Genomic DNA, 26,480 nt, shown 5'->3' on the forward strand with positions numbered 1-26,480 from the left:
AGTAGCGTCCCAGAGTGGGCCATGATGTCAGGAAAGCGGTCCGTGCGGCGATCCCCAAGATGACACCATGAGATGACGTCGAAACCTACCTGACGATGTACGAGAAGGTGGCCTCAAGGGACAATCTACCCTGAGATCAGTGAGCTGAGGTCGTCGCTCCATTCCTGACATCCGATTTCCAGCTGGTGTATTTCGACTTGCCGGATGATCAAGCGGCCGACTACCAGAAAGTCAAGGGTGAGATTCTGGCAAGACTGGGGGTGAATGTGTTGGTCCGGGCCCAGAGGGTGCATCAGTGGGGGTTTAAGTCGGCTGAGCCTGTGAGACCCCAGTATTATAACTTACTTAACCTCTTGCAAAAGTGGCAACAGCCTGACATGATGAGTCCCACTGCTATGCTGGACCGTCTGTTGGCTGATTTTCTGGAGGGCTTTGCCACCCCCTCTCCAGCAATGGATTGGCCAGGTAATGCTCTCAAGATGGTCGATCTGGTGGAGCGCTATGAGGCTACCTGGAATCTACAGGGGGGTTCTTTTGGGAGGGGGCTAATCAAATCCCGTAACTCTCCATCCCAGACCCGGTGATTTGTGCCCACCAAACCTGCCCAGGATGTACCCCCTGTTGACCCAGCTCCGATAGTCTGCTGGCGGTGTTGGGAGCCTGGCCATATACGAGCTGACTGTCCACATCAGGTGGAACACATGGACATGAACTATTGCTTCCATCAGTCGTTATATGCTAGGAAGCTGTATGCAGCAGGTGCCCCAGAGACTCTGAATCACCTGTGCCAGGTTGAGGTGGGAGACACTCCAGGGGAGGCTCTGTTGGACTCAGGGAGTCTGGTGACCCAGTATACTGGCCGGAAAGTCAGGGTCATGTGTATTCATTATTTCCTTTATTGGATATCCAAAAACATTAAATGGTATATCAATTAAAACATATACAAAAACAGCACATAATGGGAACACTACGGTGTTACAAATAATTTGTATAAAAATAGAGTAAGCTCCAAACCAATAAGGGACTTATTCATGCCCCAAGAGGAAGCAATTCAGCGAAACGATCGTCGGGCGGCTGCTTCAGACCAGGGTCAGTAGGTATAAATTGCACTTGCACTTTAAATTGTGATCTTTTTCCCCCGTTCCTTTTGCAGTCCCTGCCCACTGTTGGCTGCACCCAGGCTCACACTCCTTTAATGTTTGGAGTGTTCATGTATTCATGTCCTGGGTGCTATTACCACTATAGGTGCCCCACTGGGCGGATACTGCTCTATATTTGTGTATGGGGGATACTAGTCCCTTATTGGTTTGGAGCTTACTCTGTTTTTATACAAATTATTTGTAACACCGTAGTGTTCCCATTATGTGCTGTTTTTGTATATGTTTTAATTGATATACCATTTAATGTTTTTGGATATCCAATAAAGGAAATAATTAATTAAAATTGCTCTCTGTGTGGCTGCTCTTTGAGCTGTGTAGGTGATAATACGAATAACTCCATGCGAGATATTTATGAGATAGTGTTTTTTTTTGGTGTTTTACTTTCATGTGTATTCATGGAGACTTAAAGGATTTTCTCATCTTTGACAATGGGGGTATATCGCTAGGATATGCCCCCATTGTCTTATAGGTGCATGTCTCACCGCTGGGACCCTTCTTCTGCCCTATTTCATGTTTGCTGTGCGAGAGGTATCCCAGGCCTCTACTGGGTTCTCGCCCTTCCAATTGCTTTATGGCAGACATCCTCGTGGACTGTTGGACGTGGCCAAAGTGGCATGGGAACAGCAACCCACTCCGCATAAGTGTCCTGGAGTATGTAATCAAGATGCAACAGCAGATAGAGACCGTTTTGCCTCTTGTCAGGGAGCATATGGAGGCCGCTCAGCAAGCCCAGAGTCGGATCTATAATCAGCAGGCCCGGGTCCAGGTCTTTAACCCGGGTGATTGGATTTTGTTTTTTTGTACCGACCGTGGACAGTAAGTTCCTGGCTAGATGGCAGGGGCCCTAGGAGGTACTCGAGAAAGTTGGAGAGGTAAATTACAAGGTACACCAGCTAGGGCAGTGGAAGCCGGAGCAGGTTTTCATGTTAATTTACTTAAACCTTGGAAAGATAGGGAGGACGTACTTCCACAATCCAACATGACATTGTTATTGAGCCTCAGGCAAAAGTCCGGTTAAAGCCATACCGGGTACCTGAGGCTTGGCGACAAGCCATCTCGGAGGAAGTGCAGCTCATGCTGCGACTAGACGTCATTGAGGAGTCTAAAAGTGAGTGGGACAGCCCTATAGTCTTAATACCCAAGCTGGACGGGACGTTACAGTTTTGCAACGATTTTCAGAAGCTGAACGAAATATCTAAATTCGATACATATCCCATGACTCTGGTGGATGAGCTTATTGAAATGTTAGGCCAAGCCCGGTCTTTTTCTATTTTGGACCTCACCAAAGGCTACTGGCAGGTAACCTTGACGGAGGCTGCCAAAGAGAAAACTGCCTTCATTACACTGAAGGGGCTGTACCAATATAAGGTGTTACCCTTCGGTCTGCATGGCGCCCCTGCCACTTTTCAGCGTTTAATGGACATTTTGCTTGGTCCACATAGGCGGTACACTTCAGCTTACCTGGATGATATTGTCATGCACAGTACCGACTGGGAAAGTCACCTGCCCAAAGTACAGGCCGTAGTGGACTCCTTTCGAAAGGCTGGTCTAACAGCTAACTTAAAAAAAGTGCGATAGGGTTAGAGGAGACCAAATACCTAGAGTATGTCATTGGGCGCAGAGGCGATAAGGAATTGGCCCCGACCTGTCACCTCTAGGCAAGAAAAAAATATGATAAAATGTAGAACAGCACTACAGTACCTTATGGTGTGGATATTAGGAATGCATCAGCAAGTCCAATGCCCCAGATTCATGGGGGTTAAAGCAATATTTATCACAGAGGTAGACAGCAGCATCTCCAATCCAACACGTTTTTATTCACACATGGTGCATGAGGCAGTACACACAATCTTGATACAGCAACGTTTCGGCTACATCTTAGCCTTTGACATGGTGGGCTATTATATGAAGTTTCTTCCCCATTTTGCCACTTTAGCAGCTCCATTGACAGGGCTCTTGAAGGGACGGAAGTCTGTGATGGTCCACTGGAATGACCAGGCAGAAGAGGCTTTCTCCGCTTTGAAGTCGGCCCTGTGTGGGTCCCCGGTTTTGGTGACGCCCGACTTCAAAAGGGAGTTTATAGTACAAACTGATGCCTCCGAAGGCCTTGGTGCTGTACTGTTTCAGGAAGTCAACGGGGAGGAGCATCCCGTTGTCTTCCTCAGCCATAAGCTCACTCCAGCTGAAACCTGAGTACAGTATAGTGGAGAGAGAGTGTGCCTGGCCATCAAGTTGGCACTCGAGTCTCTCCACTATTATCTGTTGGGGAGAAAGTTCTGTCTGGTGACCGACCAGTCCCCTCTGAAGTGGATGAGCCAGGCCAAAGAGAGGAATGTTCGGGTCACCAGATGGTTTTTGTCCTTGCAAAACTTCAAGTTTACAGTAGAACAGGGCAGGCCAGTTACAGGGAAACGCGGATTCCCTGTTCCGGGTACACTGTCTGGCGTGTGTTTACCCCCTCAGGGTTGAACAAATGGGGGGAGAGGTATGTGACATAGCATGGTTTTTTTTTTTTTTGGGGGGGGGGCAGGTATTTTCCTCCCGGGGCGGTTGGCCTGATTTCCAGGTTTAAATACAGGACCGGAGTTTAAGTGCCGGTCCGGGTTTTGGCAGCACCTGGCTGTCCTTTAAATAGGCAGCTGGGCTCAGCAGTCTCTGTTTTGGGATCTGAAGCATGGTGCTGTGCTGGAAGATTGAGAGCTGCATGAGGGCTGCACGCTGGGAAACAGGCCCCAAAAGCCTGCTGTGGACTGCATGGTGATGTGTCTGTTCTATGGACTTTTTCATTGTGTGAATTAACACCAAGACTGTAATGAGTTGTTTTTCTTTTGCCTTTCGTGTGAATAAACACTGACATTTTGATTAAAAAACTTGTTTTGCCTCTGTACTGCGTCCGCTTACCCTGCCTACCAGAGCAAATCCTCACAATACCCTGTTCTCTATACAGTCTTTATCCCAGAGATGCAAAATTTGATGCAACACATGATGACTCAAAAACCGTAAACTTAGGATTTTTATTTTTTCTTAAGTTGCTTGCAACAAGAAGTGCGTCCCTTCTCATATGTTCCGACGCTGTGTTTCCCCAACTTCACGGCTGGTTCATCAGGGGACAGTAGATATACCAGTAAATAGTATAAATCCTCTATATAATAAATAGGAAAGAAGATAAAGTCTCATTCAAATGTGATGATGGAGAAAACCTAAATAAGGGTTCTCCAGGAGACCTAAGCTCCTAGGTGTGGATTCTTTGATGCAGGCGTCTCATTGTCATTTTTAATATGGTGCCTTATATATCCCAGAGCATCCTTAACCACTCCCCCCCCCCCCCCCCACACTTCCTTTCTATGGATTCATATTAGCACTATTAAACACTCTAACCAGGCTTATAAAAACTCCTCTAGAAGTATGGATGGGCAACGCTTAACTTACAGGCTTAGAATCTTAATATCATTGATCGCAATATACATTATTTACGGAGGTTTACCTAAAAAGTCCAGTTGAAATGCAAAATACGTTCCACCATGCAAACCTGAAGTTAACCAGCGGCATCGCGCCTCATGTCGGTGGAACGCAAATACCCTTAGAGGAGGTATTATTTGGTTTAAACTCTCGTTTAATGTCTACTAGGGTTAAGCGAACCCGAACTGTAAAGTTCTAGTTCGTACCGAACTTTAGGATTTTTTTTTTGGACCCGGACCCGAACATTTCAGTAAAAGTTCGGGTTCGGTGTTCTGCGATTTCTTGGTGCTTTTTGAAAGGCTGCAGAGCACCCAATCAACAAGCGTTTAAGTGTGTGCCCTTAGAAGCCATCACAGCCATGCCTACAGTGCAGCATGTGACCCAGCCTCCATATAAGCCCACCGTAGCAAGGGACCAAGCACTCCAAAGCCAGCTCCAAGGAGTTCCCTGGTGTGGCAGTTCTTCAGACAATGTGCTGACAACAAGACACGAGTGGTTTGCCGTGCAATCAGAGCCTGAAGCGAGGCATAAACGTTCTCAATCTGAGCACAACCTGCATGACCAGGCATCTAAGTGCAAAGCACGAGCTGCAGTGGAGTAGACACCTCAAAAACCAAGAAAGGTCTCTGGCTCCTCCTGCTTCCTCCTCTGCTGCAGTCTTGGCCTCTTCATCCACCTCTGGAGTGACAGTGCCACCTGCGACCCCGCAAACAGAGAATGTGCCAGCAACACCACCATCTGGGTCACCAAGGAGCTCCACAATGTCCCACGGAAGCGTTCAGCTCTCCATCTCCCAAACACTGGAGAGGAAGAGGAAGTACCCCACAACCCACCCGCGATACCTGGCCCTGAATGCCAGCATTTCAAAATGACTGGCCTTTGAAATGCTGTAATTCCGTCTGGTGGAGACAGAGTTTTAAAAGCCTTATGGCGGTGGCTGTCCCACAGTACGTCGTGCCCAGCCGCTACTACTTTTCCAGGCGTGCCATCACTTCCCTGCACAACCAACTAGGGGACAAAATAAGGTGTGTAGTGCGTAGCGCCATCTGTGGCAAGGTCCACCTCACTATAGATATGTGGACCAGTAAGCACGGTCAGGGACGTTATATCTCCATAACAGCACACTGGGTAAATGCAGTGGCAGCTGGGCCTCAGGTGGATAGCAGTTTGGCGCATGTCCTTCCACCACCTAGGATTGCTGGGCGCTTCAGTTTGCCTCCTGTTGCTTCCTCCTCCTCTACCAACTCCTCATCCGGTCAGCATAACACCTTCACCACCAACTTCAGCACAGCCAGGGGTAAACGACAATAGGCAGTTTTAAAACGTATCTGTTTGGGGGACAAACCCCACACCGCACAGGGGCTGTGGACCGGCCTTGAACAACAGACTGATGAGTAGTTGGTGCCAGTGAGCCTCAGGCCAGGCCTGGTGTTGTGCAATAATGGGCGAAATCTCATAGCAGCTCTGGGACTAGCCGGTTTGATGCACATTCCTTGTCTGGCGCACGTACTGAATTTGGTGGTGCAAAGATTCCTTAAAAATTACCCTGATATGTCAGAGCTGCTGCATAAAGTGCTGGCTGTCTGGGCGCGACATGCCCACAAGGTGGAACTCCACCTTGTACATGCTGGCCAGACTGTTAGAGCAGCAGCAAGCGATAGTGGAGTTTCAGCTGCAGCACGCATGGGTGAGTCACTCTGCGGATCAGCACCACTTCACCACCAATGACTGGGCCTCCATGCGAGACCTGTGTTCCTTGTTGCGCTGTTTCGAGTACTCCACCAACATGGCCAGTGCCAATAATGCTGTTCTCAGTGTTACTATCCCACTTCTATGCCTCCTTAAAAAACGCTGCTGGCGATGATGGAAGAGGATGTGGCACAGGAGGAGGTGGAGAAAGAGGGATCATTTCATAGGGCCAGTCATTTACAAGTGGCTCCGAGGGTGGGTTCCTGCACCTACAAACGCCAGGTACACAATTGTCCAGCCAGGGCACAGTTCTGGAGGATGACGAGGTGGAGGATGAGATGGAGGAGGAGGAGGAACCGTGTTCACAGCAGGGTGGCACCCAGACCAGCTCATGGTCATTACTGGTGCGTGGCTAGGGGGATACAGAGGACACAGACGATACACCTCCCACAGAGGACAGCTTTTCGTTGCCTTTGGGCAGCCTGGCACACATGAGCAATTACATGCTGCGTTGCCTCCGCAACGACCGCCGAGTTGCCCACATTCTAACTTGTGCTGATGACTGGGTGGCCACGCTGCTGGATCCCCGTTACAACATACCAGCCTTAATTCCCTCACTGGAGCGTGATCGTAAGATGCACGAGTACAAGCGCGGCTGGTAGATGTGCTGCTGGTGGCATTCCCACCTGACAGTGGGGGCACAGTGGAAGCACAAGGCAAAGGCAGAGGAGGAGGAAGAGGTCGCCAACGCAGCTGGGGCACCGCCAGCACCTCAGAAGGCAGGGTTAGCATGGCCTAAATGTAGAAAAGCTTTGTCAGCACGCCATAACAACCAGCACCACCAGCTGATATGGAACGTCTTAGCAGGAGACAGCATTTCAGCAAAATGGTGGAGCAGTATGTGTGAACACGCCTACGCGTACTGAATGACGGGTCTGCCCCCTTCAACTTCTGGGTCTCGAAATTAGGCACATGGCCTGAGCTTGCCCTTTATACCTTGTAGGTGCTCGCCTGCCCTGCAGCCAGTGTATTATCTGAACGTGTGTTTAGCACGGCAGGGGGCGTAATTACAGACAAACGTAGCCTCCTGTCCACAGCCAATGTGCACAAGCTCACATTCATTAAAATAAACCAGGCATGGATCCCATAGGACTTGTCCGTACCTTGTGCGGAATAGACATGTATACCGGCCTTACCCAGCCATTGTTATACTACAGCGCAATTGCTCATTGTTGTATTTTTGATATTTCACACTCTTTTGGGCTTTACCCTAATTTAAAAATAAATAAGACAAAACAAAAAAACAGAGTTGTCTGCCTCGTCCTCCTCCACCGCTGCTTCCACCGTCATTTTACTAATTTGTCTGTTACATTTTCGGGTGAAATTCACCAATTTTTGTGTTTGATATACCACTGCTATACCTAGTAGACAGCTTAATAAATTTCACAAATTTTTCTGTTACATTTTCGGGTGACATTCAACAATTTTTGTCTGTGATAGACCCCTGCTCTACCTAGTAGACAGGTTAATAAATTTCACAAATTTTTCTGTTACAGTCTTGGGTTGACATTTTACCTACACCGCCACATCCACCGCCTCGTCAACCTCCTACTCCATATGGACCTCGTCCTCCTAGATCAAGATTATAATCTTTTATTTATTGTTATTTTAAGTCATTTCCCTATCCACATTTGTTTGCAGAGCACTTGCCATGCTCTTAACCACATTGTAATGCCATTTACAGCACTTTTGCCCTTTCCATGACATTTTTACAGCCATTTTAGTGCTAAAAAGTTCGGGTCCCCATTGACTTCAATGGGGTTTGGATTCGGGGTCACGTTCGGGTCTCGAACTCGAACTTCTTTGTGAAGTTCGGCCCAACCCATCGAACTTGAACATCCAGGTGTCCGCTCAACTCTAATGATTACCCTTTAGGGGATTAATTATTGCTGTTTAGGCTACAGTACTGACTTTTGATGAAATATAGCCATATTAAAAGGAAGGAGAAGGGGGGAGCAAATTAAATAAGATATAAATAAGGAACTCAAGGATTATACTATTGAGCTATAGTAATCTAGGTGGGAGGATAAACCTGAGGAAATACACCTGATAAGTGGTTCCTCATACAGCAATTCGCTAATGATGAAAAGTTGTTGGAGCTTTCCGATCCGATTTTGTTCACTGATTAATAGCCATTATTTTTTTATATATCCATGTAAAGTTCCAACAGATTGATTTAAAAAAAACTACAAGGAGGTAAATTCTCTCTATAGTTTAGGACATATTCCAATTGCTTAATTTTTTTTATTTTAATTTTTGTATCCTTTAGTGGACATGAAAAATAAATATTCCTATCCAGGAAAAACAGAATGCAGATGGGCGATTCAAAGAAGAGACCAAGTAGCAATTGTTAATTAAGACTTAGAGGAAACAACTAAATAAAAATTGTTCATTTAGACCCTCAGGGCATACAGTTCTCAAACGATAAATCCACTGACTCTCTCTCTGCAAGATTCTCCTGTCCCAGTCTCCCTTCTCGGGAGATGGTTGGACCACTTCGATAACTTGGAATTTCAAGCCATTTGGATCCCCCTTATGGAACTGGATAACATTATTAGCAATGGATGTATCTCTTTTGTACCTTATGTCCCCTAAATGATCTCCTATTCTCCTCCTTAGTTCCCTTTTTGTCTTCCCCACATAATTTAGGGGACAATTGCAAGTGATCAGGTAGACTACCCCACATGTTTTGCAGTTAGACTAATCCTGCATATCCTATATTTTTCCTGTGGAAATACTTCTGAAGGTTTTAGATACCGAGATAAAAGGACAGGCTATACATCCACTGCATCTAAAGGTTCCCAGAGGTTTTCGGTCCAACCATTTACCTGAGTTCTTCGGTGTGGCATACATGCTATTAACCAAGTGCTCTTTAATCGATCTGCCTCTCCTAAAGGTTACAACAGGTCTTGAGGGCAGTATATCTGCTAGATCTTGGTCTGTTTGTAGAATCCCCCGTGTTTTCTAAGGATTTCCAGGACTCTTTCATGGGCATTATCATATGTCCCTATTATCCCTATTGGATTATTCTGCTGTACCCTCAGTTGAGGTTTAAGAAGTTCCCTCCTATCAAGAGATAGGGAATGTTTGAAAGCCTCCTTAAGTGTGTCCTCTGGGTATCCTCTCTGAAGAAATCTATTTCACAGACTCCTAGATTGATGTACAAATGTTGAGGTGTCGGTACAGTTTCTTCTGACCCTGATGTACTGGCCTTTTGGTATGCACCTTTTAAGCAGGCGAGGGTGATGACTATCTCAATGAAGCAAACTGTTTGTGGCTCTTGTTTTTCTGAAGGTTTCGGTATGTAACATTCCTCCTTTCTTTGAGATTTTTAGATCCAGAAAGGAGATCTCATCTATTTTAGCTTCCCATGTGAAGTGAAGGCCAATAGGGTTTGAATTCTGTGACTTCACAAAAGCCCTAAAGGTATCCACCGGACCATCCCACAATATAAGTATATAATCGCTATATCTTCCCCAGAAGAGGATGTGGGTGGTCCGGGGATCCTCAATTTCACCAAACACAAACCAATCTTCCCACCAGCCCAGGAGTAGGTTTGCATAAGTCGGCGCACATGGGCTACCCATGGTGGTACCCCTGAGCTGGTGGTAAAATCTGGACTCAAAGAGGAAATAATTACGGGTCAAGATAAAATCAAGCAGAGAGAGGACATATTCGTTATGTGGATGAAACTGTATACTTGTCACGGAAGGTGTACAGGAAACAAGACAATGCAAAATGAATATATGACTCACTGGATCCCAAAACTAAGGAATAAAAAGGGAGACCCCTGCATCAGACCTGGCTCTCTCCCTTACTGCTCAGCCTATGCGATAATCCCAATGGTGGATGATCGCATATCCTCGTACCTCGACTATGTAACACCTGAACACCCTACAATAGTGAAGGGACACGACCACCGGCTCCCTACACTAGACACGGAGGGAGTCAGGGTCACCTGGGATCCAGCAAACAGAAAATCACAAATAAATGTACAGCACTTATTTTGTAGAAGACTGGAAAATAGGATCAGCATGCACACACACTCCAGGAAGTTGTATAAGCCGCACACTAATGCATTATGGGGAGGAATTTAAAGGGATGCAATCAGTCCAACTACATAACAGCTGAGAGAGGCTAAGGAGATGAGGAACTGAAAACCAAAACAAAGAAAAACTCAAGGAGGAGGTTCTGAAAGGCTTCTGTCAGAGCTTCTCAGCTGTCTGGTTGTGACAATACTTCTGGATTCCAAGAAGTATTGTACAGCCTGTATACCTCATTCATGTGGTATACTGCTATAGAGGGCCTCCACATCAATTGATGCCAGAAGCTTGTGGCCCTCCACAGCAATTTCCTGTATTTTAAGCAGAAGGTCGGAGGTGTCCCTTAGATATGACAGCAATGATGACACATATGATCTCAAAATTCAGTCAGCATATATACTGGCATTTTGTGAAAGGGAGTCAACTCCTGACACAATTGGTCTCCCCTTGTGTATTTTAGGAAGGGAACAGAAAGTTGGTGTCTGTGGGTATCTGTTGTACATTTCAACTCTTTTGCGGAAATTTAATTATTCTCAAATGCCTGAATCAGGGTGCCGTTCAGCTCCTCCATATATTTATCTGTTGGATCAGATTGAAGGAGACTGTAACAGCAGCGATCCCTCAGAAGAGAATAGCACATTTCTCAGTATCTAGGATGTGCCATAATCCCTATATTTCCTCTTTTAGGATTTTATAATCAGATCTTTATCATTTTCTAGTTTAGATAGAGCCTCCTTTTCTTCCAGTGTCAGATTTGCGGACTGATCCCTACCCGGGTAAATGTTATCAATCTGCTGTGTTACTAGCTTTAAAAAAAAGTCAATGGCTCGGGTGTCTTGTGGCGGGGGCATCTTTTTACTTTTGGGACCTAAAGTGGTGAAAGGGCCGTGGGCTATGATTCGATCACTTTCAACTGCCAAAGATGATGGGATGCCTAATCTTAGACATTCTTCTCTATCATTATTCTGATGGAACTTATGCCATTTTAATTTGCGGGTAAAAAGATTGATATCCTTTACCCCCGAAAAAGCATCAAAATTGACAGTTTCGTTTGTCTCCCGTTGGAGGGTCTCTCTGTCCCTTAGTTGCTATGGTGGACCTGTATGATTTTCCCCTCCCTTGGCCAAAAAACTCAAAGAGGAGGCTCCCAGTGAAGACACATCCGATGAGGAAGATGCACATGTTGATGTTTTTGCTCTTCCCTGATTGTGTTGGGGCCATCTTTTCCCCCTCTCCCCTATTTCATCCCCTGTTTGCTACCCTTAATGTAGGATTTATGTCTGTGTCTGAGGAGTCTAAGTCTGTACTTGAGTCGTCCCTGTTACTTTCGTCTGCCTTTTGCTCATTCAAAAAATCATATGCTTTTTTCTCTCTAAAAATGGTAAAATCGTGCACAAACTGTTTATGCTTTCTTTTACAAATGTCTGAAAGAGCTCTACAGATGTTTGGAGAATAGTTTCTCTCCTATCTGTATCGTTTTTGAGTCAAGGCTAATTCAATTTACTTGTTTAGTTTATTAGGGAAAATTCTGATTCTTAAGCCTCTTGGCACTATTTAGTGCTTAATATAGTTATCCAAAGAACGCGTTTCCCACCATGATTTTACATTTTCTTTATAATCCTAATATAAAACCTTGAATATTGTCTTCAAAGTTTGTGTATTGGTCTTTAAATTTGTACCCTCCTGTTCTGAGAAAACCTCCTCCTCCTCTAACCAATAATCTGTATTGATTGGTCACTTTAGGAAACCGGCCATAATCAGTATCCAGCAAACTAATTTGATTGTACTTCACAGCTTAGAGATATATATATATTGGAAAATATCAAGTTTCTTACGCACAAATATCTTTCCACTATTAAAATGTAACTTTTAATTAATCTTATTAAAATATAACTAAAAATTAACCCCTCATATAGGAACTTATAATAATAATAATTGTCATAACCAGTTGCATCCAATGATATACATTATACATAAACGGCGGGGTAATAATATAAAACACAGAGAGCGAATGCACCAAACAGATATAACACTGACTATGCTGGCAAGACATAAATGCAGGTATTAAAAGCTGAGACTTTTGCCAATATATTCCAGTCATGGAGATATCGGAGCCCATCATGCACCACGTCACGGTTCTCAGCATGGCAAGGGGTCCTAACCGCTGCTCTAACTATGGTGTGAACACGGTCTGAAGGTGATATAATTCAACTCGCAGCCAAGCTTCCCACAAATGCCCAGCATGTATACTGCGGTAGTACTATGTGAATGAAGCCAGGCCGCGAGCCACACCCACACCAGACCATGTGATGGAGATTACCAGGTGCAAAAGAGTGTTAGAGTGCCAAGTAAAGGCAAACACACTCAAATCTAACAAGGCAGAAAGAGAAAAACAAAAAAATATAGTGGCATTTCTGGAGGAGCTGCTCAGCCCCTGACACTGTGGCGTGTCTTTTATTGGGGGAGCAGCCCGACCGCATGTGGACCGCAGTAATCGACTAACCCCAGCAAAATATGCATACAATGGAGGATATCGGCGCGGTCCACATGCACCACAAGAGCAAACTACACAGAATGTAGCAATTAATCATATAAAACACAGAGAGAGAATGCACCAAACAGATATAACACTGACTATGCTGGCAAGACATAAATGCAGGTATTAAAAGCTGAGACTTTTGCCAATATATTCCAGTCATGGAGATATCGGAGCCCATCATGCACCACGTCACGGTTCTCAGCATGGCAAGGTGTCCTAACCGCTGCTCTAACTATGGTGTGAACACGGTCTGAAGGTGATATAATTCAACTCGCAGCCAAGCTTCCCACAAATGCCCAGCATGTATACTGCGGTAGTACTATGTGAATGAAGCCAGGCCGCAAGCCACACCCACACCAGACCATGTGATGGAGGTTACCAAGTGCAAAAGAGTGTTAGAATGCCAAGTAAAGGCAAACGCACTCAAATCTAACAAGGCAGAAAGAGAAAAACGGGGTAATAATCAGGGGTGGGATTCAAATTTTTAACAGGTTCCCTACTCAGCGGTGGATACGCAGCGCGTCACGAGTCATGACACATATTTACATACACCATATATATGCAACACAGTCACGACATATTTACATACACCATATATACACTACACACAAATACACTATATATACACTACACACATACCACTCAACTTTTAAAAAGCCTTAGGCCCCCTCTTTGTTATTACTGTAATGGCCCCCTCTTTATTTTTAATGTAATGGCCCCCACTTTATTATTAATATAATGACCCCCTCTTTTTTATTAATATAATGGCCCCCTCTTTATTGATAATATAATGGCCCCCTCTTTATTATTAATATAATGGCCCCCTCTTTATTATTAATATAATGGCCCCCTCTTTATTATTAATATAATGGCCCCCTCTTTGTTATTAATATAATGGCCCCCTCTTTATTATTACTGTAACGGCCCCCTCTTTGTTATTACTGTAACGGCCCCCTCTTTATTATTATTATAATGGCCCACTCTTTATTTTTAATGTAATGGCCCCCACTTTATTATTAATATAATGGCCCCCACTTTATTATTAATATAATGGCCCCCACTTTATTATTAATATAATGGCCCCCTCTTTATTATTAATATAATGGCCCCCACTTTATTATTAATATAATGGCCCCCTCTTTATTATTATTATAATGGCCCACTCTTTATTTTTAATGTAATGGCCCCCACTTTATTATTAATATAATGACCACCTCTTTTTTATTAATATAATGGCCCCCTCTTTATTATTAATATAATGGCCCCCACTTTAATAACAAAGAGGGGGCCATTACATTAATAACAAAGAGGGAGCCATTACATTAATAATAAAGAGGGGGCCATTACATTAATAACAAAGAGGGGGCCATTACATTAATAACAAAGAGGGGGCCATTACATTAATAACAAAGAGGGGGCCATTACATTAATAACAAAGAGGGGGCCATTACATTAATAACAAAGAGGGGGCCATTACATTAATAATAAAGAGGGGGCCATTATATTAATAATAAAGAGGGGGCCATTACATAGTGGAGTACCGCTTAAAAAAGCTGCTCTTACTCTGTGGGCAAAATAGATGTGTTTCCCTGTGTGTAGCCACCTTAAATATTGTCATCAACCCCATCCATAACTCTTGTTTGGCTAAAAGAATCTAAACATTGGGTCAGGATGAGGGGAAGGTGGAGTAGGCACCTGCTTAGGAGAAATAATTAATACTTACCTCTCTCTCCTTCACAGCTTGTGGCATCCTGGTACAGGCGGTCACCAATGCCTCGCTCACTGTGCCTTCCCGCGCCGCGTCATCGCGTCATCTCGCGAGATCCGCCGCAGGAGGTCACAGTGAGGTACGTGACTAAGTCCTGCGTCGCACCTCAACTGAAGCCGCTCCCCCGGCCCCTCCTCACTTCGCCTGCCCAGCTGCCCTGCACAGTGCGCGTCACACAGGGCCTCTCCTCTCGGCTTCCGCTCCGCCCCCACCCCTATAGCTACGCCACTGGTGCAGGCGCAGCTGCAGGACCGGGTCGGGATCCCTGCTTCTCACCGGTCCTGCGAACCGCCTGTAATTTTAACAAACGGTTCGGCAGAACCGGAGAGAACCGGCTGGATCCCATGCCTGGTAATAATGTTCTCTTTCTACTTGCGTACGGAAGTGTGTGTGGGGGGAGTGGTTAAGGATGCTCTGGGCTACATAAGGCGCCATATTCAAAATGACAATGAGACGCCTGAATCCACACCTAGGAGCTTAGGTCTCCTGGAGAACCCTTATCATAGGTTTGCTCCATCATCACATTTGAATGAGACTTTATCTTCTTTCCTATTATCTGGAGGATTTATATTATTTACTGGTATTTCTACTGTCCACTGATGAACCAGCTATGAAGTTGGGGGAAAACGTCGCGTCGGGACAGGTAATATACAGACACCAGTAAAGGGCTTAGCCATGGAGAGGTGGGGTCGCCCCTTTCAGGGAGGGTGCTCTGCCTATAAGCAGGGGTAGATAAAGGGACAGAACAGGGACAGTGAGGATTTTATGTCCCAGTATCTGGATCTACTACCCAAAACAACTGCACAAACAGAATTATATAAACAAACTATATAAGAAAAGCTACAAAACCGTAAGTAGAAAGGAAATATTATTACCCCACCGTTGCTTTATATTGTCATGACATTTATTATTATAAGTGCCTATATGAGGGGTTAATTTTTCATTATATTTTAATAAGATTAATTAAAAATTAAATTTTAATAGTGGAAAGATATTTGTGTGTAAGAGATTAGATATCATACCCTATAAATGGGCTCCCTCTGCACCCTCCTTTACACTTGGGTATTGTCCCACTGCTATGGCAGTGCTCCACTGGAAAAAGGGTTAACAATGTGCTAATCTATTTTTATGCATTTCATGGCTAACTTGCACAATAAGTTAACAGGTCTTAGTTATCATCACTAGGTGGGGCTGTTGTCACCCTCCCCATAGGGAGTTTTTAGTCGAGTCGGTCTAGCTTGAGACAGTGAAGAGTGTAGCTGGCCAGCTAAGACCTGTTCTAGGTTGCTAATATAGCTTGTTTGTTTATACAACTTGACCTGCCAATAACATTAATACAGTAACTGTTTGTGTGTTTAAAGACAAAATCAGAGTTATTTACAGTGACTTGTTTTGGATGTCATACAACTGTTATATATTGTGTTCACAGAAGCAGAAAAGATAATATGCCTTTAAGATTCATTATATGGATGAAAGCTAAGCTCAAGGACACAGCAAAAACAGCATAAAGTTAAACTGTTGTCTTTGGGCAGGAGTCTAGACCAATCACAACCAGACTCACACACAGCAGGAGTTTTAACCAATCATATATTGGCACGTTCTCGAACATTTACAGAAATTCGTGTTCGCCTTTCGTGAACGGAAAATTTTATGTTCGCGACATCACTACAGCTTACTTGTCCAAAAGATGTCTGGGCATACTTTTCAGGCAGACTGTACATCTACGAAGGCCAACATCCCTCTGAGAACATTGTGGAAGCATTTACTGTGAGTACAGCAACCTGGAAATGGAACAAAACTTAGTCTGCCATAAAGAGGAGGCCTGCCCATGGTTGCATAGAGAAAGTAAGATGTTTTGGGATAGAAAAGTGCAGTGTGAGAATAATTGCTTCAGAAAAAAGACCCTGGCCTGGTAACTACCTTTTCAGTTGTAAGATCTCTGAAATTGTAAAGCTGCTTGTCTATGCAAATCTCCAAATAGCATGAGGACTGCTGTCTTGAGAAACCACTACCCCCATTCTTGCTACAACCACTCCTAACCTCTCTGCTCTACCCTGCAGCTCAGCTCAAAAGCATTTATGAAACAATTTAAAGAGGTCACTCTACCCTCTTGCACTTCTCTGGGCTTTTCAAGTACAGTCCCTTGCACTAGAGACAAGCTAGGCATTCGTCTGTGCTTTTGTAACAGTCCCTCATTCTTAAAGAACTGTCTTACACCTCAGCAATGCCTGTTACTCTTGCTGCAGGCTTTATAACAACTGGCGGAGAATCCTGTCTCTGAATAGCTAGGGAGATGAGTCATTGAAAAACTTTGGCACCATGGCTCCCCCCTCTAAAAACCTGCTGGGGCTCCACTGCCTGATGAGCAGCTGATGATGGCTGGATCTGTCTCTTACTGTGCTGGACACATGAGCCAGTGTGTGGATCCAGGGATTGGTGGCACTGTGTCACTTCTGCACCTATAAGGGGAGTGCTGAATTAATGACCCGTTGACTGGATTAATTAGCAGCTGCGTGATAATTTACAGTGTCATATCTTTTTGGCCAAGAGGAATACCAAACAAAGTTGTCTCCTTCTATGAGCAGATCTCCTCCCTTTGACTGGGAGACCAACAGGACCTGTGAAACAGGCAGCCCAGCCACTACTTAATTCCTCCTCCAGAGTTAACTCCACCGTTTCTCCCTTTCTGAGATGATGAAAGCACCTAGGCCTGCCACTCTGCTTTAAAGTGCTTCTGTATACAATCACATGCTCTTCAGAGCCAATTTGGCTGATAAAACCATACCCATTGCGGGCATCAAACCACTTTGAAGACTTCCCTAAGCCAGAAACCCCTAAAAGGTATGGTGATACACCACAAATGCAGCATAACAACCACACACCAGGTAGTATTGACGCTAACCAGGCCGCCATGGACTTTAAGTTCTTTGCTAAGCCGGAGCTGGTTACCAAAGGACTTATAAAGTTCACTGATCGCCCCAAGAACTAAAGGGCATGGTGAGCCTCCTTCCGGTAAGCCATAAGAGACTTAGAGCTTTCCTATAGTGAAGAGTTAGATCTCGTGGTAAAGTGGCCTGGAAGTGAGTCTGCTAAACACGCCAAAAGAATCAGAGACATTAACATAAACTATCCTGGCCAAGGGCTAAAGAAGATGTGGGAAAGACTTGATGAGTGTTATGGGTCAATAGAAGCTATAGAGAATGCTAAGAAAATTGATAATTTTCCCAGAATAGTGGGTAGGGGTCACTAGAAGCTCAGGGAACTCAACGACTTGTTAATAGACGTACAGGTTGCTCAGGCAGAAGGAGATCTGCCAGGGCTAGCATTCCTGGACACCGCCAGATGTGTCAACCAGATTGTCCCAAAAAACTCCCTTATAACCTACAAGAGAAGTTGATCGTGCATGGTTTTAATTATAAACAGGTTCATAATGTACCATTTCCCCACTTTGTGGTGTTTGTAGACTTTGTTACTCAACAGGCAAGAATCAGAAACAATCCCAGTTTTGACTTTACATTGTCATGTCCCACTACCCTTGGTGTTAAACTTCATAAAACACCAGTGGCAGTGCACAAAACTAACGTTGCCTCCATAGGTTCTCCTTACAGGCCATTAAGGTTAGGTCTACACGACGACATTTGTCGCACCAATGTCACGCAACAATTTTTATAATGATAGTCTATGGTGTCGCACTGCGACATGCTACATGCTGCGACTGCGACGCGACAGTCGCAAAAAATCCATTCAAGATGGATTTTTCTGTGACTGTTGCGACGCAGCATGTCGCATGTCGCACAACATGTCGCATGTCGCATTGAGACACCAGAGACTACCATTATAAAAATTGTTGCGCAACATTGGTGCGACAAATGTTGCAGTGTAGTTGTGCCTTATCTGTCGCGCGACACATGTCGTCGTGTAGACCTAGCCTTAAGTCTTCTCAAGAAGAGAACAAACTCAAAGATCTTATCAAAAAATGCCCCCTGCACAAGAAACCACATTCTCTTTTAAAATGCAGAGCCTTCAGGGAGAAATCTTTAGAAGACCGCAAATATTTCCTGAAAGAAAACAACATCTGCTTCAGGTGCTGCACTACACCATTGCACTTCGCCAGGAACTGTAAGGTCAGTGTGACATGCACAGAATGCGGTAGCACAGAACACAACACAGCTTTACACCCTGGACCACCCTCTCAGGTATCATCCCAAGCAGAGGAGCATGATGGAAAGCAGATAGACACTGACAGAGACACCGCGGTAGTAACGTCTCATTGTACTGAGATCTGTAAAGGACTCGCAGGAGGGAAGTCCTGCAAAAAAAATCTGCCTTTTCAGTTTATCCAGGCAGTCACCGAGATAAGGCGATCAAGGTATACACAATCTTAGATGATCAAAGCAACATGTCTTTAGCTAAATCCACCTTCTTCGACACCTTCAACATTGTAGGGCCCAGTTCCCCCTACTCTTTAAGGACACGTGCAGGTACCGTTGAGACAGCAGGGAGGAAAGCGACTGGGTACAAGGTGGAGTCCATAGATGGTCAGACCTGCGTGTCACATACTGGAGTGCAATTACATACCTGACAACCGTTCTGAGATACCTACACCAGAGGTAGCAGCATACAACCACCATCTAAAGCGTATAGCTTACCTGATACCAGAACTGTACTCGACGATTTTCTTACTCCTTGGAAGAGACATACTATGAGATCATAAGGTTAGAGGACTGATTAACAGTTCCCAGAATGCTCCATACGCTCAGAGACTTGACCTAGGGTGGGTCATCATAGGAGACGTCTGTCTAGGAGGAGCACACAAGCCGACCTCAGTCAACAGTATGCTCACCAACACACTTGAGAATGGACGTCCTTCCAGCCATATTACAGCAGTTTCCTGATAAAAGAATTGCCAGGAAACCTCCTTTGCCTTGTCCTTTCGCAGATCCCTCCTGTGAAGACCACGCCTGCAATGGTGAGCAAGATCACTTACGATGCATAGTTTTCCACAGGACAAGAGAAGACAACAGGGTCACAATGTCAAGGAATAGTAAAAGACAAGTCAAAAAGCTGGGTCGCACCTTTACCGTTTAACCCCTTAGGCCCATTTTCACCTTAAGGACCAGGCCATTTTTTGCAATTTTGACCAGTGTCCCTTTAAAGTGGTGATAACTTTAAACCGCTTTGACTTATCCAGGCCATTCTGAGATTGCTTTTTCGTCACATATTGTACTTCATGCCACTGGTAAAATGGAGTAAAAAAAATAATTTTATTTATAAAAAATACCAAAATTTTGAAAAATTTTGAAAAATTTGCTAATTTTTAAGTTTCTATTTCTCTACTTCTATAATACATAGTAATACCTCCAAAAATAGTTATTATTTTACATTCCCCATATGTCTACTTCATGTTTGGATCATTTTGGAATGACATTTTATTTTTTGGGGATGTTACAAGGCTTAGAAGTTTAGAAGCAAATCTTTTGCAGAAACACCCCATATGTGGCCGTAAACGACTGTACGGACACACGATGGGGCATAGAGGGAAAGGTGTGCCGTGTGGTTTTTTGGACGGCAGATTTTGCTGGACTGGTTTATTTACACCATGTCCCATTTGAAGCCCCCCTGATGCACCGCTAGAGTAGAAACTCAATAAAGGTGACCCCATCTAAGAAACTACACCCCTCAAGGTATTCAAAACATATTTTACAAACGTAGTTAACCCTTTAGGTGTTCTACAAGAGTTATTGGCAAATGGAGATGAAATGTAAGAATTTCAATTTTTTGGGGCTAATTTTTCATTTTAATCCATTTTTTCCAGTAACAAAGCAAAGGTTAACAGCCACACAAAACTCAATATTTATAGCCCCGATTCTGTAGTTTGCAGAAACACCCAATATGTGGCCGTAAATTACTGTATAGGCACATGATAGGGCGTAGAGGGAAAGGTGTGCTTTGTGGTTTTTAGAAGGCAGATTTTGCTGGACTGGTTTATTTACACCAGAGTTATTGGCAAATGGAGATGAAATTTAAGAATTTCAATTTTTGCTGGACTGGTTTATTTACACCATGTCCCATTTGAAGCCCCCCTGATGCACCCCAAGTAGAAACTCCAAAAAAGTGACCCCATTTTGGAAACTACGGGATAAGGTGGCCGTTTTGATGGGACTATTTTTAGGGTACATATGATTTTTGGTTGCTCTAGATTACATTTTTGTGAGGCAAGGTTACCAAAAATAGAAATTCTGAAATTTCATCTCCATTTTCCATAAACTGTTGAACACCTAAAGGGTTAATTTGAGGGGTGTAGTTTCTTAGATGGGGTCACTTTTATCGAGTTTCTACTCTAAGGGTGCCTCAAGGGGGCTTCAAATGGAACATGGTGCCCCCCCAAAAAAGGCCATCAAAATCTGCCTTCCAAAAACCATACGGCGTTCCTTTCCTTCTGCGCCCTGCCGTTTGGTCATACAGCAGTTTACAACCACATATGGGGTGTTTCTGTAAACTGCAGAATCAGGGTAATAAATATTAAGTTTTGTTTGGCTGCTTGCTTTGTTACTGGAAAAAAACGTTTTAAAATGAAAAATTTGCTAAATAATAGCTGTTTTGGCACCGTTTTTTTTTTTTTTTTGACAGTGTTCATCTGAGGGGTTAGGTAATAGGGTATTTTTATAGAGCAGATTCTTACGGAGGCGACGCTAATTAATATATCTACTTTTTTTTAAATGTATTTAGGTTTATATTATCCTTTTATAAACAAAAAATATATACTTTAGTATCTCCATAGTCTAAGTCATTTTTTTTTTTTTTTTTTTTTAGAAATTATCTTAAGTTGGGGCTCATTTTGTGCAGGATGAGAGGACTATTTTATTGGCGCTACTTTGGGGGGCATATGACTTTTTGATCACTTGCTATTACACTATTTGTGATGTAAGGTAACAAAAAAATACCTTTTTGTTGCACTTTTTTTTACCGTGTTTATCTGAGGGGTTATGTCATGGGGTATTTTTATAGAGCAGATTCTTATGGATGCGGCAATACCTAATATGTCAACTTTTTTTAATTTACTTTAGTTTTACAAAATATATATTTTTTTTGTTTTAGTGTCTCAATTCTGAGAACCATATTTTTTTTTTTTTTTTTTTTTTTTTTTCCGATTTTCAGTGGCTAAATTGGGGAAGGGGAATATTAATTTAGTACTCCATGGAAGTGTAGTACTCCCTGAAGCAACCAATAATACAGAGGCCCGGATGATCGGAGCACATGTCACACTCAGTGGTGGTGTTCTTCCATATCCCCCTCCTGTGACACACTCTGCACCTTTTTTGGGTCCCTCCCTTCTTTCCAGTATGGGGTACCACACCTGGAAAGTGTTGGCCAGGGAAGATCCAGGCGCCTCCAGTTCCCAACGTACTCCGGCCTGCTCTTTACCGGTCAGAAAAGATCAGGTCTTTGAGGACTGCCTCATAGAACTGAAGGAATTTCCCTGTGTTGCCAGCGCTATGGGACAGCACAAAAGAGTTGTACACGGCAACCTGTACCAAGTAGACTGCAACTTTTTTGCACCATGCCCGGGTTTTGCGCATGGCATTATATGGCTTGAGGACTTGATCAGAGAGATCAACTCCTCCCATATTCCGATTATAGTTGACGATACAATCGGGCTTGAGGAATTTTGACGCGGTACCTCGCACAGGGACAGGGGTGATGCCATTACAGTGAATTGTGGACAGTACAAGGACATCCCTCTTGTCCTTATAGCTGACCAGCAACAGGTTTCCACTGGTAAGGGCACGGGTCAAACCACTGGGATAGGTACCTGGAGGGGTTGGGTAGGGAGGCCGCGTAGATTTTTCTGCACGGTCCCACAAGCGGACGTGGATCTGGCTGCGAGGGACTGGAACAAGGGGATACTAGTATAAAAGTTATCCACGTACAGGTGGTATCCCTTATCTAGCAGTGGGTGCATAAGGTCCCACACAAGTTTCCCGCTAACACCCAGAGTGGGGGGACATTCTGGGGGTTGAATAAGTGTACCCTGAGGTACTCTCTCAAAGTTTCTACAGCTTCACGCCATAGCTCGCCGGCTTAGAGGGAACATACTGACGGAAAATTAGTCTCCCCTTGAAAGCAATGAGAGACTCATCAACCGCGACCTCCCTTCCAGGTACATGGGCCTCCACAAATTTGGCCCCAAAGTGATCGATGACCGGCCTGATTTTTGTACAGGCGGTCATAGGCAGGATCACCTTGGGGGGGACATGCTGCATTATCTGCATAATGCCGGCATTTCCGGATGGCCTCAAACCGGGAGCGTGTCATGGCCGTACTGTAAAGTGGGTCTGGTAGAGGACGTCCCCACTCCAGTAATGCCTGACACTGGGGCAGCACGAGGCCCCAAAACGTCCTCATCTCGTCTGCACTGACCAGAGTCCAGCCACCGGCCCTAGCCAAAAAGGAGTCTGGGTGTTGAGTAACGAACTGCTGGGCGTGCAGGTTTGCTCCACCATCAGATTTACAAAGTGGTCACTGAAAAAAAGACTAAAGTAGTCGTATTCAGTGAAGCCCACTGTGGAAATCTGTATTCCTGGTTGGCCTACAAAGTGAGGAATTGCGGGCTCAATATTCTCTCGGGTACATCAGTTCACCGGCAGGGGGCTCAGGTGGACTGATCTGGTGGGCTGGACACCTAGTACGAGCCCCAGAGCTGCTCGTACAAGTGTGGGCCGCAGGGTCCCTAGCATGGCGGTCCCCTTGCTCCGCCTGGCGGCATCTCCGCCACCTTGGGGGCTCATCATTGCTAGATGATGAGGAGTACGCGGATGACAAAAGGAAAGTGGGGTCATCCTCATCCTCACTGGCGCTCTCGGACTCAGAGGCAAGCTGGGCGTATGAAAACAAAGGCCCAAAAATGTGATAAAGAAAAAAAAATGTAAACTCTCTGATCAACCATCCGAAGTTGATCAGCGGTGGGGTGTGCGATGCGCTAACAGTGGCCGGACGCTAAGAGTGCCAGCCACAGTCAGCGTATGCTGAAAAAAATAAGTTGTGGGGGGGAGGCAGGGGGGCAAGCTGCAGCACCCCTGGCGGGGTATAGGGTCACACATCTGTGCTGTGGACCCCAGACACCCGATTTTAAATTTTAAATATATTTTTTTTCAACTAAACTTTCCCTGAATATCCCTGGCTAACCTAACCTGTCCCTAACCTTTCCCTAAATACCTTTTACTGTGGAGGGTCAGAAGGGGGTGCTTGGGCACAGATGGGGGTGCTGGCTCTGGACATCCATGCAGCTTGGAGGAGGAGGAGCGCTGCAATAATTTGAATGGCCCGCCCGCCTCTGCAGCCAATGAGAGCCAATTCTGAGAGGTGATGTCAACATCACCTCTCAGGATCTCAGGATAGTGATTGGTGGTGTATTATCACACCACCTATCACCATCCTGTTCTGGGTTATTGGGTCCCCAGAGACCCGAATAACCGGGAAACACAGCAAACCGCAGGTCTGAATTGACCTGTGGTTTGCTGCGATCGCCGACACGGGGGGGGTGTCACAGGACCCCCCCGCACATTGCTGCTCAATCATTGAGCAGGCACCTGGGGCAAATGCGCGGAGGGGTCCCGTGACCCCCCCCCCCATGTCGGCGATCGCAGCAAACTGCAGGTCAATTCAGACCTGCGGTTTTCTGCACTTTCTGCAGTTTCTGATCCCCGCTGTCGGGAATTTATTTCATATAAGATATGAAATCATAAAAATTATGATTTCATATTTTATGAAGAAAAAAAAAAGGAAAATTTAATTGGCGGACATATAAACACCAGTTCTTTTATTGATGAGATCTAAAGTTAATTTGTGCAGCTAATGAAACAGGGTGCAATTAATTATACAAAATATAATTTATTATAAATACAATCAGTAAAAATGGCATACAAATGAATACAAAGATAATATCAAAATTGACCATAAGATGGTGCTCCACCGTTTACAGGCTGACTTAAGTACAATACTACTTTTTCCTTTTATCAAATTATTACCAATTAATATACTGGTAATCAAAATATTATAATGCAACAACAACAAAAAAAAAACAATAGAAATGAATCTGTGGAAAATCCCTTATGCTCAATCAGAGAATATGGCAGTAAGAGACACCTTATAAATACGCCCGTTGACCTAACTATGGATAATAAAATCCGATCAGAGATTCCACTCTGATAGCAATATTACAGAAATTCTAATGATGTGCACGTTCATTAAAATTTCCCATAAAATGTATTGTTTTAACACTATTGACCCACTAATAATGGGGTCTCAACTATATGCCAATTGGAGCGATTTATAATTACTGCAAGTAAAATAGATTATACATTACCCCTTTCTTTGGGATAAAGAGCTTTTAGAAGGGACCCAGCTTTCCAAGATTCAGATCTATCCCGTCCTGTGGTACGTTCCTGACGTGTGAAGTGATGCTGATGAATGAATTCCCAAGTGTTCTCCCTGAAGAAGTTCCAAGTGATGTTTGGCTCAAGTCCTCTTTGTCTCAAGTGATTTTTCTTCAAGTGATCTTTCCTTTCTCTCCCAAAAACTGGATTAGATATCCTCATCCTTATCTATGCCCATCCCCTCTTGGATTAGGGATTTCCAATTAGATAAGGTGGGTGTTACGTATGGTAATCATGGGGATGATGTCATTTAATTGGCATTCCTTCTGCCCATCTACCACTTGATGGCACTGTTGTATCATATAGCAATTTTAAGATATTTTAGGAATTAACACATATATATGGTTTTATTACACCACTTAAACTTTCACCTTGTCCACCCTAAATCAATTAGGAGCGATTATTCTGTGACACTTTAGAATCACTTTCCCAGACATCATGGATCCATTTTGACAGTTAACAGACCATCTTATTTATGGTCAGATAAGAGAACCATAAACTTTTAGCTTTTGTCCTGGTCTGTATACACCTCATTGTCACAGCTATTGAGTAATGATGTTTGAAATAACATCAGCTCCTCTGAATAGACCCTTTTTAAGAGAAAAAAAAAACAACTTGCTATATCCCCTCAGTGAGATACAATACAAAAAGATACATTAATAATGTTTGGTTATAATACATCAATATTGCATAGTATATATGAATCATTAACAAGTTCAAACGCTAAATAAATGCACACAGGAATATATATATATATATATATATATATATATATATATATATACGAAAAGATACCCATTCCACACCAGATGTGTTTTATGGACGTCTCTTATCAGATCATGGTTTAGCCATGAAACACCCATTGTTCCTCAGACTGATATGTTTAGAGAAACCAGTGTTTTTAAGCAATAACCTCTCTTGACCCCGGTAGTTGAGATAGTTTATGTGAGACCCATTACATTCTCAAGATATCACATCTGTTGGCAATAACTTTTAAAACAATATACATTGTATGCCAGTGACCATCATGATCTTCTCTGGCTTATTCCAACAGAGAGTTTGGCCTCTTAAAGGTAATGTGAATCTCCATTTTGGTTCTAATATTGTCAGACCTTAATGTGCAGATATAAATATGCCCGACAAATCCCCCTTCATTCCAAAATATTCCATAAAATGTGAATGCATTTGGAATGTAATAAAGGGCTTTCCATATTTTTTTCGATGCGTAGACTTGGCTTATAGTGTTCCAACCAGAGCTTGGTTAAAGTTCTTCTGGAGAACCTTATCTAACACATGACTTGGATGGGAAACAAATTCAAACATCCT

This window comes from Bufo gargarizans, chromosome 5, assembly GCF_014858855.1.
Source record: "Bufo gargarizans isolate SCDJY-AF-19 chromosome 5, ASM1485885v1, whole genome shotgun sequence".
Lineage (NCBI taxonomy): Eukaryota > Metazoa > Chordata > Amphibia > Anura > Bufonidae > Bufo > Bufo gargarizans.